Source organism: Hyperolius riggenbachi, chromosome 3 (assembly GCF_040937935.1).
Source record: "Hyperolius riggenbachi isolate aHypRig1 chromosome 3, aHypRig1.pri, whole genome shotgun sequence".
NCBI classification, from domain to species: Eukaryota; Metazoa; Chordata; class Amphibia; order Anura; family Hyperoliidae; genus Hyperolius; species Hyperolius riggenbachi.
Window position 1 is genome coordinate 455,090,811 of NC_090648.1, and position 13,076 is coordinate 455,103,886.

Below are 13,076 nucleotides of genomic sequence, written 5' to 3' on the forward strand. Positions count from 1 at the left end.
ATCTAATCGAGTCATTGGTAGTCTTGATGACTGTTCAGATCGATTATATGTTCGTTTATGTTAGTCCGTCCCTGTAAAAAGGGATTTTCGTTTCGTTTCTTTGCAGCCTTCGATTATTGGAAAAACGAAACCATCAGAATCGAAAAAAAACCCGAAACCGTGGGTGGTGATATTAACCGTACGTTTGATTATTTCGGGAACGAAAAGGACAAAAGGCACAATCGAAACGAAGGCTAAAACGAAGGCAAAAACGAAACGTGTATTCCCAGCATAAGTTAGTCGGAGAGCTTAATAGCTTTTTTGTATAGAGATAACAACTGGAGTTTCTCAACTCTTCCTGTACTGGAAACAATTAGACTAATGTATCTGATCTTAATGTTTTTTTTCTTAGCTGTACTACACATACAAATCATCATAATATCATTTTTTTTTCGCTTCAGTGTCTCTTTAAACGCCCCTGTGCACTTACAAATTATTCTCAACAGCTAAAGCCTACCTCTGAACTTTTTGAGATCAGAAACAGGAGCACCTTTAACCTCCTTGGCGGTAATCCCGAGCTGAGCTCGGGGTATGCCGCCGGAGGTCGCCGCTCAGGCCCTGCTGGGCCGATTCCAATTCTGTAAAAAGCAGCACACGCAGCCGGCACTTTGCCAGCCGCGTGTGCTGCCCGATCGCCGCCGCTCCGCGGCGATCCGCCGCGTGCAGCGGCGAAAGAGGGTCCCCCCAGCCGCCCGAGCCCAGCGCAGCCGGAACAAACAGTTCCGGCCGGCGCTAGGGGCTGGATCGGGCGGCTCTGACGTCAGGACGTCGACTGACGTCCATGACGTCACTCCGCTCGTCGCCATGGCGACGAGGAAAGCGAAACAAGATAGGCCGCTCATTGCGGCCTATCTTGTTACTTTCGATTGCCGGAGGCGATCGAAAGTACGCTTCCGGAGCGCCCTCTAGTGGGCTTTCATGCAGCCAACTTTCAGTTGGCTGCATGAAATATTTTTTTTTTAATTAAAAAAAATCCCTCCCGCAGCCTCCCTGGCAAAATAAATAAACCGCCAGGGAGGTTAAGACACACCTCTGCCACGCCTCTGTCATGCCTCTGCCACACCCCCTAGTCACAAAGGGTTAATAAGAAAAATGCTTAAATCTACAGTATAATCAAACCACACTGGTCCTTTCTATCTACATTAGTTTTCCTTCAAGTAAAAGTGGGGAAAAACAAGTTCCCCAAAGGGGTACTTACCTCAGTAGAGGGAACAGTCTGGATAACCCAGGTGCCTTCACTGATCCAGCGCTGGGACCCCCAGAACCTCATCGTCAAGGGTTTTGTTGAGCAGTGCGTGTGGCTGTAGTGACACACTGCGCAGGATGCCTTGCGTCTGCACAGTGTCATGGAGCCTTTTGGGCTTGGATTTTTCCACCAAGCCTTAGCGACTCTGTGCTAAGGCGCAAGGCATTCGTTCACAGAAGGACAAATGGGGGAAAGAGGCGCCCTGGGTGTGATAAAACCGTCTAAAAACAGCTTAAAAACAATAAATAACATGAGGTAGCTTACCTCAATGATGAAATCTCTGTAAATATACAAAAGATTTTTTTCTTTATTTAGCACAGGCAACGTGTTTCGCGGGTGTGAGCCTGCTTCCTCAGGCCGATAACAATGCCAAATGAGTAGAATCATATGGCGAAGGGAGCCTCCCTTCATGCACTGTTATTGGCCTGAGGAAGCAGGCTCAGACTCGCGAAACGTGTTGCCTGTGCTAAATAAAAACTTTTGTATGTACAGAGATTTCGTCAGAGGTAAGCTACCTTATGTTATTGTTTTTAAGCTGTTTTTAGACACTTTTATCACACCCACTGCGCCTCTTTCCCCCATTTGCGCTTAGTATACCCCCGTATTCCTGTTGATCCGAGGGGTAGAAACAGACCACCGGTGGTTCCCACCACAGTGGACCTTTGCTTCTCCTTTCTAGGAGAGCGACCACATCCAGGTCCTTGTTAGGACCACCCCGAGTGGAGTCGGGTTCATTGTCTCCACCTGCTTCCTGTGGTCGGTTGCCCCTTACATCCCTCCTTTGTGAGTAGCATTTTTACTATTTACAGTGGGTTGCAAAAGTATTCGGACCCCTTGAAGTTTTCCACATTTTGTCACATTACTGCCACAAACCTGCATCAATTTTATTGGCATTCCACATGAAAGACCAATACAAAGTGGTGTACATGTGAGAAGTGGATCGAAAATCATACATCATTCCAAACATTTTTTACAAATAACTGCAAAGTGGCGTGTGCGTAATTATTTGGCCCCCTGAGTCAATACTTTGTAGAACCACCTTTTGCTGTAATTGCAGCTGCCAGTCTTTTAGGGTATGTCTCTACCAGCTTTGCACATCTAGAGACTGAAATCCTTGCCCATTCTTCTTTGCAAAACAGCTCCAGCTAAGTCAGATTAGATGGACAGCGTTTGTGAACAGCAGTTTTCAGATCTTGCCACAGATTCTCGATTGGATTTAGATCTGGACTTTGACTGGGCCATTCTAACACATAGATATGTTTTGTTTTAAACCATTCCATTGTTGCCCTGGCTTTATGTTTAGGGTCATTGTCCTTCCCATTCCATTGTTGCCCTGGCTTTATGTTTAGGGTCACTGTCCTGCTGGAAGGTGAACCTCCGCCCCAGTCTCAAGTCTTTTTGCAGTCTCCAAGAGGTTTTCTTCCAAGTTTGCCCTGCATTTGGCTCCATCCATCCTCCCATCAACTCTGACCAGCTTCCCTGTCCCTGCTGAAGAGATACACCCCCCGAGCATGATGCTGCCACCACCATATTCGACAGTGGGGATGGTGTGTTCAGAGTGATGTGCACCTCTGTGCCATTCGTGCTACTGACGAGCTACTGTTTGTCCCCTATCTTATTGTCTGATGAAGCGGGCTGTGCCTGCGAAACGCGTTGCATCTTTTGGAGTACCAATAATAAATTTATTTGTTTAATTCAGACAGTATTTTGAGTCTGCTTTCCGGAGGTAAGTCCACCACTGCCTCCCAGCAAATTTTTAAAATTTTTATTACCTTTTATCCTGCTGGCGCCTCTGTTCTCTTACGATAATACTGTGTCCACCCCTGGTGGAGGGGTGACCTACCCCTACTTTCCTGATCTACAGAGAGCGACATCTTAATCCTGAGTGAGGACAGGTCTAATCTCCTCACCTGCATCTACAGTGGTTGCCTAAGAGGTAACCCATGTTTGTGAGTATATTCATCTCACACTTACGTTTATCCACGATTTCCAATACGTACTACACTATATTGGGCTCTCGGTGTCCCCTATTTAAATTTATTATTGCTCAGTTTGAGAAACCCAAGCTCTCGTTTGTAGCAGATTTGTATATCCTTGGTGATGACCACGTTGGACAGATGTAGGTGCCAGGCATGGACTGTCTGTCTTCTGGGCAATGACAGTATTGCGGTCGGCACATCCTTGCTGATGCAGCCCTCATTCTTTGCTGACTTATTTTTAACAGAAGTGGCGGTACACTTCCTTTGACACATTATGCAGTCACACCTTTTCGTCACATCACATTTCTGAACAGTGAGGAACAAACCTGTGAACAAGAAGCAATGGCTAAGCAGCTTGTCTGACCATGTGGTGTTACTTGACAAAATTCTGAGTATGACCGTACCACACCTATGGGTATGAGCTGAGATGTGGGTTGGGCGCTCGGACAGTACGATGTACAACACAGCAAAAAGTAAATCAAATGAAAATCCAATGTTGGCACACCAAATGGCTAATTGGGTGATTTATTGTAATGCAGAATTGTTAAACCAACGTTTCAGGACGTCGGAGCTTCAATTTGTCAAGGAGATACCAGAATCTAAGGCTACGTTTCCACTGTAGTGTGAAATTTTCGCATGCAAACAATCTTCCAATAGAGTGTTGAAAATGTGCATGTTAATTTGTATGCGTTTTTATGCAAATTTTTGTACGCAAAAATTTGCAATGGTCAAATAGAACATACTCTGCCTAGTAACAGCTTAGTCATGACTGCTGACCACTTCCTGTAACCATGAATCTAATGCGAAATTGCACAAATAATGCAAAAATTTGCGTTGCCTATGCAAACGTACGCAAATCGTGAATCACAGGCTGCAGCTATTTGTGTTCAGAATCTTTCTTAGGGCCTGTTCAGACTATGCACGTTCCTAGACGTTTTCAGGGAACACGTACGGGTACCAAAAACGCATAGGAACGGCTGCTAATGCTTTTGAATGGGCTAGTTCACATGTATGCGTATGAGACTCATACGTTTCTCATCCGCATTGCTGCACGCAGTTCTGTGCGTCACGCATAGAAGCGGACGCAATGAAAGTCTATGGACGCGTATCAAAAACGCGTACTATTGCGTTTTTTGCGTCCGTTTTCCTCTGCGGTTCCCATAATTCTTTTTTTTCCCCTGGGTCACGTGTGTGTGTGCAAAACGCAATAGAATACGCATTAGAACGCATGAAAAACGCATGCGTTTTTCAACTTGCATTTCTTTGATTTTAAACGCATTCTTCATACGCAGATAGTCTGAACAGTTACACTTGTTTTTTTTTTTTTTTTTTTTTTTTAAAAAGAGAAGTAACATGAAAGCTGCTTTTGTTTTCTGGGGAAAATGTGTGTTTGACCTCAGATGACCTGCCTGCTCCATGGGCAGGAGGAAGAGGGGGCGATTGTGCTTAGCTTTCAGTAGACTAGCTATAAGGTCCTTATAACCACTGCACAAGATACTGGTGACTTTTCCATAAGGGTTGTTTTTTTTTTTTTTTTTTTTTTTGTGGACTGTTCACAAGCCAATTTGTACTTCGGCTTTCCTACCTCCTCCCTGCACATGGTATATGATGCGTAAATTAACACCCGTTTCTGTTTACCAGATATTAGGCTTTGAGACCTGTAGCCAGCTTTTTAAGACCAGTGTGTATGTGTACACTGATTACAGTGTACACATACACACTGGTCTTAAACTGGCTACAGGTCTCAAAGCCTAACACACCTAGTCTAGTACACTGCAGGGTATCTATTGTGTGGTATACATCCCTCCCCCAGCTGTAGTGTAAAGGTACGTGCACCCCCTTTAAAGAGAATCTGAAGCGAGATTACCTTTTCACCTTGCTAAAACGCCGCTATCCCGCGGCAGAACGTCGGTCTATACCCCCCAAATACCCTCCGTAGTGTCCGGGGATCGCTTCCTGTTGAGGCAGGGCTAATGGCTGCAGCCCTGCCTCTCAGCGCTGATCGCCGCCTCTCCCCGCCCCTCTGTCTTCCTTCACTGAGAGGGGTGGGGAGAGGCGTAGATCCGCCGCTGATAGACGCGCATGGAGGCAGGGCTACAGCCATTAGCTCTGCCTCCATGAGCAGCAAAATCTCCGACCAAGTTGGTCGTGGATTTTGCAAGGGGGGATTTGGGGGGGAAAAGACCCCTCGTTCTGCCGCGGGATAGTGGCTTTTTAGCAGGGGCAAACATGCCGCTGTTAAATATAAGGTAAAAAGCGAGTTTTAATCTCGCTTCAGAGTCTCTATAAGGAACTCTGCTCAGGCAGCAGATCAGGGCTTCCTAGTTGAGAATCTGAGTATGTACAGGTGTCCCCTATTATTTATATTGGTATGAGGCTGATGATATTTGAACTTTCTCAGCCATTCTAGCTGAACTTGTGAACTAAGAATTTACGATACCTCTGGGTCAATCCTAATCCCAGGTCTGTGAGCATGCAGTAAACAAGGATCCTTATCTCAGCTAACAACCTCTAACCCCATTTAGATGGTCTGTTTGAATTAAGGCATCTTAATGACATGTATTTATGCTTAAAAAAAGCTTGCTTATTTTTATTCATTTTTAGTTAGCCAATAAATGGTATCATCCTGATTTATAACTTCTTGCATTTACTGATGGCTAACACGGTACAATACCCTACTGCTACTATTACCATAAGTCCGTTCCATAAGCACCACACCAGTATGTAGGGCTGCACCACTAATGCCTATAGTGCTGCTGTGTAGGTACCTTTTAACTAGATGGCTGTGTGGTGTATAAATGAAAAACCTCAGCTCACATCCAGGTGTTTTGTTAAAATAAACCGCTGACTCTTGAATCCAAGTCTTTATAGGTCCATTTCCACATCAAGCGGGCTACACTTTTTCCAATAGCCGGCAGTCACCCAGTGTAAGGGCTTGTACCCACGGGGGGTGATTAAGAGCGATTTCACCCCACATGATTTTCGGTGAATCCCCTATTCACAGCCTACTGATATCAGCAGGCTGCCTCTGAATTGGCGAGCAGAGAAAAAATGGACGGTTTGTTGCATTTTTCCGACGATGCATGCAAATCCAGGGATTCAGATAGATGCTCACTTCAACAGAAGTGCCACGCCTCAGAGACTCACTCTGGCACAACTGGAAACAGCCCCTAATTGTGTGGCCACCAGCAAGCTTTGTGTAGTCTGATGCTGTACAGATGCGTTGCTAGCCTGTGGACTATGGACATGTCTATTGCTATGGAGAGGGGTGGAGGAATGGCTTAACGCAGGGGTGTCAAACTCAAATAGACGGAGGGAATTGAAATGAAAAACTTAGACCAGGTCGAGGGCCAACAGTCATATTTACCCCCCCCCCCCCCCATTTGGAATGATCGCACAGCACCTGACAATTTGTACCGCATGCTACATGTATAGATTAGCTAGGTAGGTTTCCCCAGTATAGATTAGATAGGCAGCTGTCCCCAGTATAGATTAGATAGGCAGCTGTCCCCAGAATAGATTAGATAGGCAGCTGTCCCCAGAATAGATTATATGGGCTGCTGTCCTTCAGGATAGATTAGCTGGGCAGCTGTCCCCCAGGATAGATTAGATAGGCAGCCTTGCCCCAGGATAGATTAGATAGGCAGCCTTGCCCCAGGATAGATTAGATAGGCAGCTGTCCCCCAGGATAGATTAGATGGGCGGCTGTCCCCTGGATAGATTAGATAGGCAGCTGTCCCCTGGATAGATTAGATAGGCAGCTGTCCCCAGGATAGATTAGATAGGCAGGTGCCCCCAGGATAGATTAGCTAGGTAGGTGCCTCCACTAGGTAGCCAGCCTGCTGCCCCTTTCTCCCTGGCCACCGGTCCGTTACCTCCTGGAGTCGGCGGCCCATCCTGCACGGAAGTTCGCTCCCCTGATCCTCATCGCATGCCCGGCTCCATGACATGCGTCATGCAGCAGTGACGGGAAGACAGCAGAGCGGCTCCCTCGGTAACATCGCGTATACAGGAAGTACTTCCTGTTACGCGCCTACTAGGTCGGAGCCGCTCTATTTCCTCGTCACTGCTGCATGTCATGGCGCCGGGCATGCGAAGAGGATCAGCGGAGCGGACTTCCGTGCAAGACGGGCCGCCGACTCCAGGAGGTAGTGGAGCGGCGGCCAGGGAGTAAAAGACCCCTCAACTCGTTAGGCGGAGCATGGGAGTGATAGAGCGTAATCACGCTCTATCACTCATACAAGGAGGGAGGGCAGACTTACAGTGGGAGGGGCGGGGCCGGGAGCATGGCCGCGGGCCAAAGTCAATGTTAATTAAAAAAGCACTTGTGGGCCAACTTTTCTGGCGCTGCGGGCCAAATTTGGCCCGCGGGCCAGAGTTTGACACATGTGGATTAACGGCTTTCCGCAGGAGGATAGAGTGGGAACATAGCTCAAGGGTTGCTCAGTTGTCGGGGATCGCTAGATATTTGGCATGTGGGATCTTTTGGAGAGGTCAGGAGCCACTCTACACATACTGAATTAAATTTTTTCAAATAACACTCCAGGACAGGTGCTACATATGAGATCTAGGCCTGCCCCCAACAGGAAACACAAAGAACTAGCTCTCTATAAGTTCCACCTCTAACCTCTACCTGCCAGTTCTTTGTGTTTCCTGTTCCGGGGAACACCTAGCTCTCTGGCTAGGAAAGGTGGTCAGCAGCCAGGCAGTGCTGAGGCCATCTAGAACTAGAGTGGGGTAGCCCTGTCCTGATGGGTTAAGGGGGTTACCTTTATCCACTGGCTGGTGGATTCCCTTGGGGAAGGTCGACAGGTGCGCGGCAGCCAGGGGAGCGGCATCGGAGGCAGCTGAGGCGGAGCCAGTCTTTATTGGCCACAGCTGCCGAGTTTTTAATCTAGCTTAAAGGACAGCTGAAGTGAGAGGGATATGGAGGCTGCCATATTTATTTCCTTTTAAACAATACCAGTTGCCTGTCAGTACTGCTGCTCTTTTTGGCAGCATCTGTCTCTGAAACACACACCTGAAACAAGCATGCAGCTATTCCAGTCACAGTTCAGTCAGAAACACCTGTTCAGTGCATTTGAGAATGATCTAGGAGTATTCTACTACTTTGGTTAAGTATCAAATCTTACCCTAAGCTGTCCTGCTGATTCCCTGCCTCTAATACTTTCAGCCATAGACCCTGAACAAGCATGCAGCAGATCAGATGTTTCTGACATTCCTGTCAAATCTGACAAGATTAGCTGCATGCTTGTTTCTGGTGCGATTCAGACACTACTGCAGCCAAATAGACCAGCAGGGCTGCCAGGCAACTGGTATTGTTTAAAAGGAAATAAATATGGCAGCCTTCTTATCCTTCTCGCTTCAGTTGTCCTTTAAAATAGGGGTAGTTGAGATGTATGTTTTCTGTAAACAGTTTCTCGTTTGATCACTCTTTGGGCTTTAGAGGACTGGTGTATAAAAAGCACATATGTAAGACTGAAAGGCCATGCCTGAGGAGCTGCTTTGGAGCTTTCATGCAATACTTTGCACAGCCCAGCCTTCCCCATGGACTTTGCCAGGCTTCAAAGGCTAGTCCAGCTGACAGGCCTGATTGCAGGCACGCTCCTGAAGAGGCTGGCTCTTTATTGCTTCTGTCCATCAGCAGGTCAGCCGTCTCCCAGGGTAGACCCTATCAGGTGGGTACGTTTCAAGTCCTGTCAAGCCTGGTGTGAGGCCTGTTCCAGCTCCAGGCAAGTTCCTGGCCTTGCTTTCTGGCGGGATCTGCTGATCATACATTTTCTTGCAGCTCCTTGGTAACATCTGAACTGTCAGGTAAAATAAGTCGTGGTTGGAATTCAGTGCAGCTAAACATTTAAGGCTTTTTGATCTCTGGTTATGATAGGTCAGCAATATACAGGGAGCTTTCTCACAGCTGCTGTCTGAATGATCCATTTTTCAAACCTCACAAATAACATGAGTGCAAAATATAATTCACTTCTAGGACCTTTTCAAATATTTATTCTTTCTTTTTTTTTTCTTCAGTCCTCACCGCCTTTTAACACATGGAGATGTCGTTTAAATGTCCGAACACTATTTTAAGTATTAAAATGTATAACAAAAACATAAAAACAATGACAGAGGTTTCAAAGGAGTTGTGTATATTTAAAGTACCACGGAAGGTGCTGATGCTATATTAATTAATAATAATAAAAACCCAATGTTGTTTTAAAAGTCTGGATACTAAAAATTATTTAAAACTGAATATTATAAGTCACGGATCGAATATTTAATATCCACACGTTCTGATCAAATCTGCTAGAGATTAATGCCACAATGACGACTAAAATCGATCAAACTTTCGATCTGGCATACCGGAAAGATCTCATTTGAAGGGTAGCGATCAAGTGTGCCGTGTTCGATTTCTGGACCCTGGCTGGTCATCCGCCATGTGTAACGTGCACCCCTTGAGCCTGTGGTGAGTGTTGCAGCGGTGTTAAGCTCACCTGTCCACTAACATGCTCCTCCTGTATCCCATGTTTTCTCTCCATTGCTGCCGGCTCCTTTGCCACGTGACCTGACAGCATGTAGGTGGCCACGCACATGCCACCAGGTCACGGAGTACAGGCAGTTCTGACAGCAATGGTATGAAGATGTACAGAGGCGCCAAAAGGATAAAATATGCTAAAAAGTTTAAAACATTCAGGTGGCGGCGGTGGACCAGCGACACCAAAACAGACACGATGATATCGCTTGAGGTTGAGATAATTTATTCATACTCCTAGATAAAACTGCAACGCGTTTCACGGGCACAATCCCGCTTCATCAGGCAATAAACAACCGGAGTATTACACAGCTATAGGTCCAATAGCAGCCTGGCACCTCATAGTTTTATCTAGGAGTATGTGAATAAATTATCTCAACCTCAAGCGACAGCATCGTGTCTGTTTTGGTGTGGCTGGTCCACCGCCACCACCTGAATGGTTTAAACTTTAGCATATTTTATCCTTTTGGCACCTATGTACATCTTGATATCAAGTTTTCCACCCCTGGTGGAAGGGTGGTACACCCTTTTTCTTCTATCTACAGAGAGTGACATCTTAGTCCTGAGTGGGGACAGGCTTGTGCTCCCCACCTGCCTATACAGTGGTTGCGTAAGAGGTAACCCTTGTATGTAGGTATAATATTTACGTATCATTTTTCCTCCCTGTTCCAATACATACTACACTATATTGGGCTCTCTGTTTCTGTCTTATCTGTCAGCAATGGAGAGAAGACACATGAGGAAGCGCACCAGCGGACATATGAGCTTGAAGTGGTGCTGAACGCTTTCACAGGAGAGAAGGAAACTGAGAAATCCACCCTGTGTTTGTTTGTAGAACAGCCTATCGTCATTACTTGTTGAAAAGTGACAATTCCACAGACTGTTCTCTATAAACACACACATCGTGGATTTCTCGGTTTCCTTCTCTCCCGTGCAAGAGTTCAAGTCCACTTTAAGCTCATCTTGTCTGCTGGTGCGCTCCAGGCAACCTTGCTGTGCCCTTTCCTTATTCCAGACAGCCTTGCTTTTCTCTTCAGTTTGATTCATTATTTGGTCTACACTGTGGGCTCTTGCTGAATGAAGCTAGGACAGCCACTGATGTTTCTTTATTAGTGACAGATTTAATGCGTCCACATTTTGGCAAATCCAACACTGAACCAGTTTCACGAACCTTAGCAAGCAGTTTGCTAACTGTAGCATGAGAGATGGGTGGTCTCGTTGGGTGCCTTGCATTGAAATCTGCTGCGTTGACTCGGTTACTGCATTCCCCAGACATCAACACAATTTCTATCTGCTCCTCACGTGTTAATCTCGGCGACATATCAATGGCTGTAAACAAAGATAAACTTGTAAATAACTCATTAAAGAATAAAGTTACCTTAAAACCAAGCACACCATTGTTTTTTTGTGTGAAATTCCTAATAAGTTTAATGTCACATGATGCTCTTCCTTTTGAAGAAAACAAAAGTTGGATTCAAAATGTCCAACTTCAAAATGGCCGCCATGGTCACCACCCATCTTGAAAAGTTTCCCCCCTCACATATACTAATGTGCCACAGACAGGAAGTTAATATCACTAACCATTCCCATTTTATTAAGGCGTAGCCGTATAAATGGCCCACCCTGTACACATGGACGTAGCAAAGGGGGTTGCAGAGGTTGCGAGTGCATCTGGGCCCTTGGGCCAGAGAGGCCCCGATGGGCCCTCCCTCAACTACAGTATTCGCTCTCAATAGGTCCTGTGCTCATAATCACTTCTATAGATACTTTATAGTGATAATCATTAACAAACTGTTCCCCATTCCCTTCTTGCACCTCTGACACTGTAGTTGCCATTGGCAGGCTTTGGTGTGCCGTATCAATTGCTATGTATAGAGTGCTTCAGGGGCCACATTATAGAACTTGCATCTGGGCCCATAACTCCTTAGCTACGCCACTGCCTGTACAGTGTATAGTTTAATACACTACTGGGATGTTTGGTGGGCGTGGGGCAGGTCTATATCTGACAGCATCTGAGCAGTGCACTGAACATACAGAAAGCGTCAGTAGTGGCTTTGAAAGGAGCAGTAGGTGCAAGGTGTAGTCAGCAAACAGTCGCTCATTTAAAGTGGACCCGAACTCTTGCACCGGACAGAAGGAAAACCTAGAGACATGCACCCTGTACAGTATGTATTCAGAGAGTATAGGCTGTTTAATAATTCCCCCCTCATTTGTGTCTAATCTCCATTTGTAATTTGATCCTATCGTGTCACATGACTGCCTATGGCAGATAAGCCCATTTGAAAGCACAGGCTGTATACAATATGTCTGCTTCCATGGATCAGGAAGTAGAAACTGCAGATTTTTTTTTTAGAATTTGTATGAGCTGTAACAAATGTTTTTTGTTTTAAAGGTTATTATGCTGCTGTATATCTTTTAGAGCAGACGACAGTAGACAGTAGACATTCTAAGTTCAGGTCCGCTTTAACACTGGTCAGCCATCCCTCTGCCCCAGAGTGTCATTACCCTGGATCAGGGGTCCCCAAACTTTTTCGGTCAAGAGCCGGGTCAACATAATTCAAACTGCTGGGGGGCAGGAGCATACATGAAATGTTGAAAGCATTACATTGTGCCTAGGTAGTGTAAACTATTACCTGTTAACATGTGCAGTCCTTATGTCTCCCATTTGATCAAATCCGATCGTATGCCCCCAACACAGCATGTGCAGATAGTATGTCCTGCAACAAAGAGTAGAAGCAATCTATACGTTTATATTCACTGGAGGTGCGCTGGATATATATAGGTATAAGTTATCCCCATTCAATGCAGGTCATTTAATTACAATTATTGCACACTGGAGTTTCCAAATAAAAAGGGTGTTTTATTTAACAATATTGCTATTTCAATTGTAAAGCCACTACATACACGTAAAAATCTCCTCATACACTCACACACTCGTACTAGGCATGTTGGTTCCCCTTTAAAAATATCTTGTTATAAAAATCTCCTTAAAAAAAGAAAAATTGTTGATGTTATTCCTCTATAAACGATAAAAATAATGTTAGAAATTGCACCTATATAATAACTCTTCACAGCATAAATCTTGATGTAAAGAGAGTTCCACGGATATACAGAGTCACTATGTTCATATCCACGTAAGACCAGAGTGATCACTCTTACCACTTCCGAGCACTATTTCTCCCAGGGTTTCCTCCAAATTGCGGCTTGGTGTGTTGTTCAGCTCAGGTGTCAGGTGTCAGGAGTCAGGTGTAACACTACCTGCCCATATAAAGATGGCGACCGGCCGGCA

The 13,076-nt window shown here is 45.6% G+C and overlaps 1 protein-coding gene across 1 annotated transcript in view; it reads left to right on the top strand.

Annotated features, from left to right (window-relative positions):
• The window catches only part of MTPN (myotrophin), a 99,501-nt gene that overhangs the window by 40,785 nt on the left and 45,640 nt on the right, over positions 1 to 13,076 (top strand). The window lies entirely within an intron of this gene.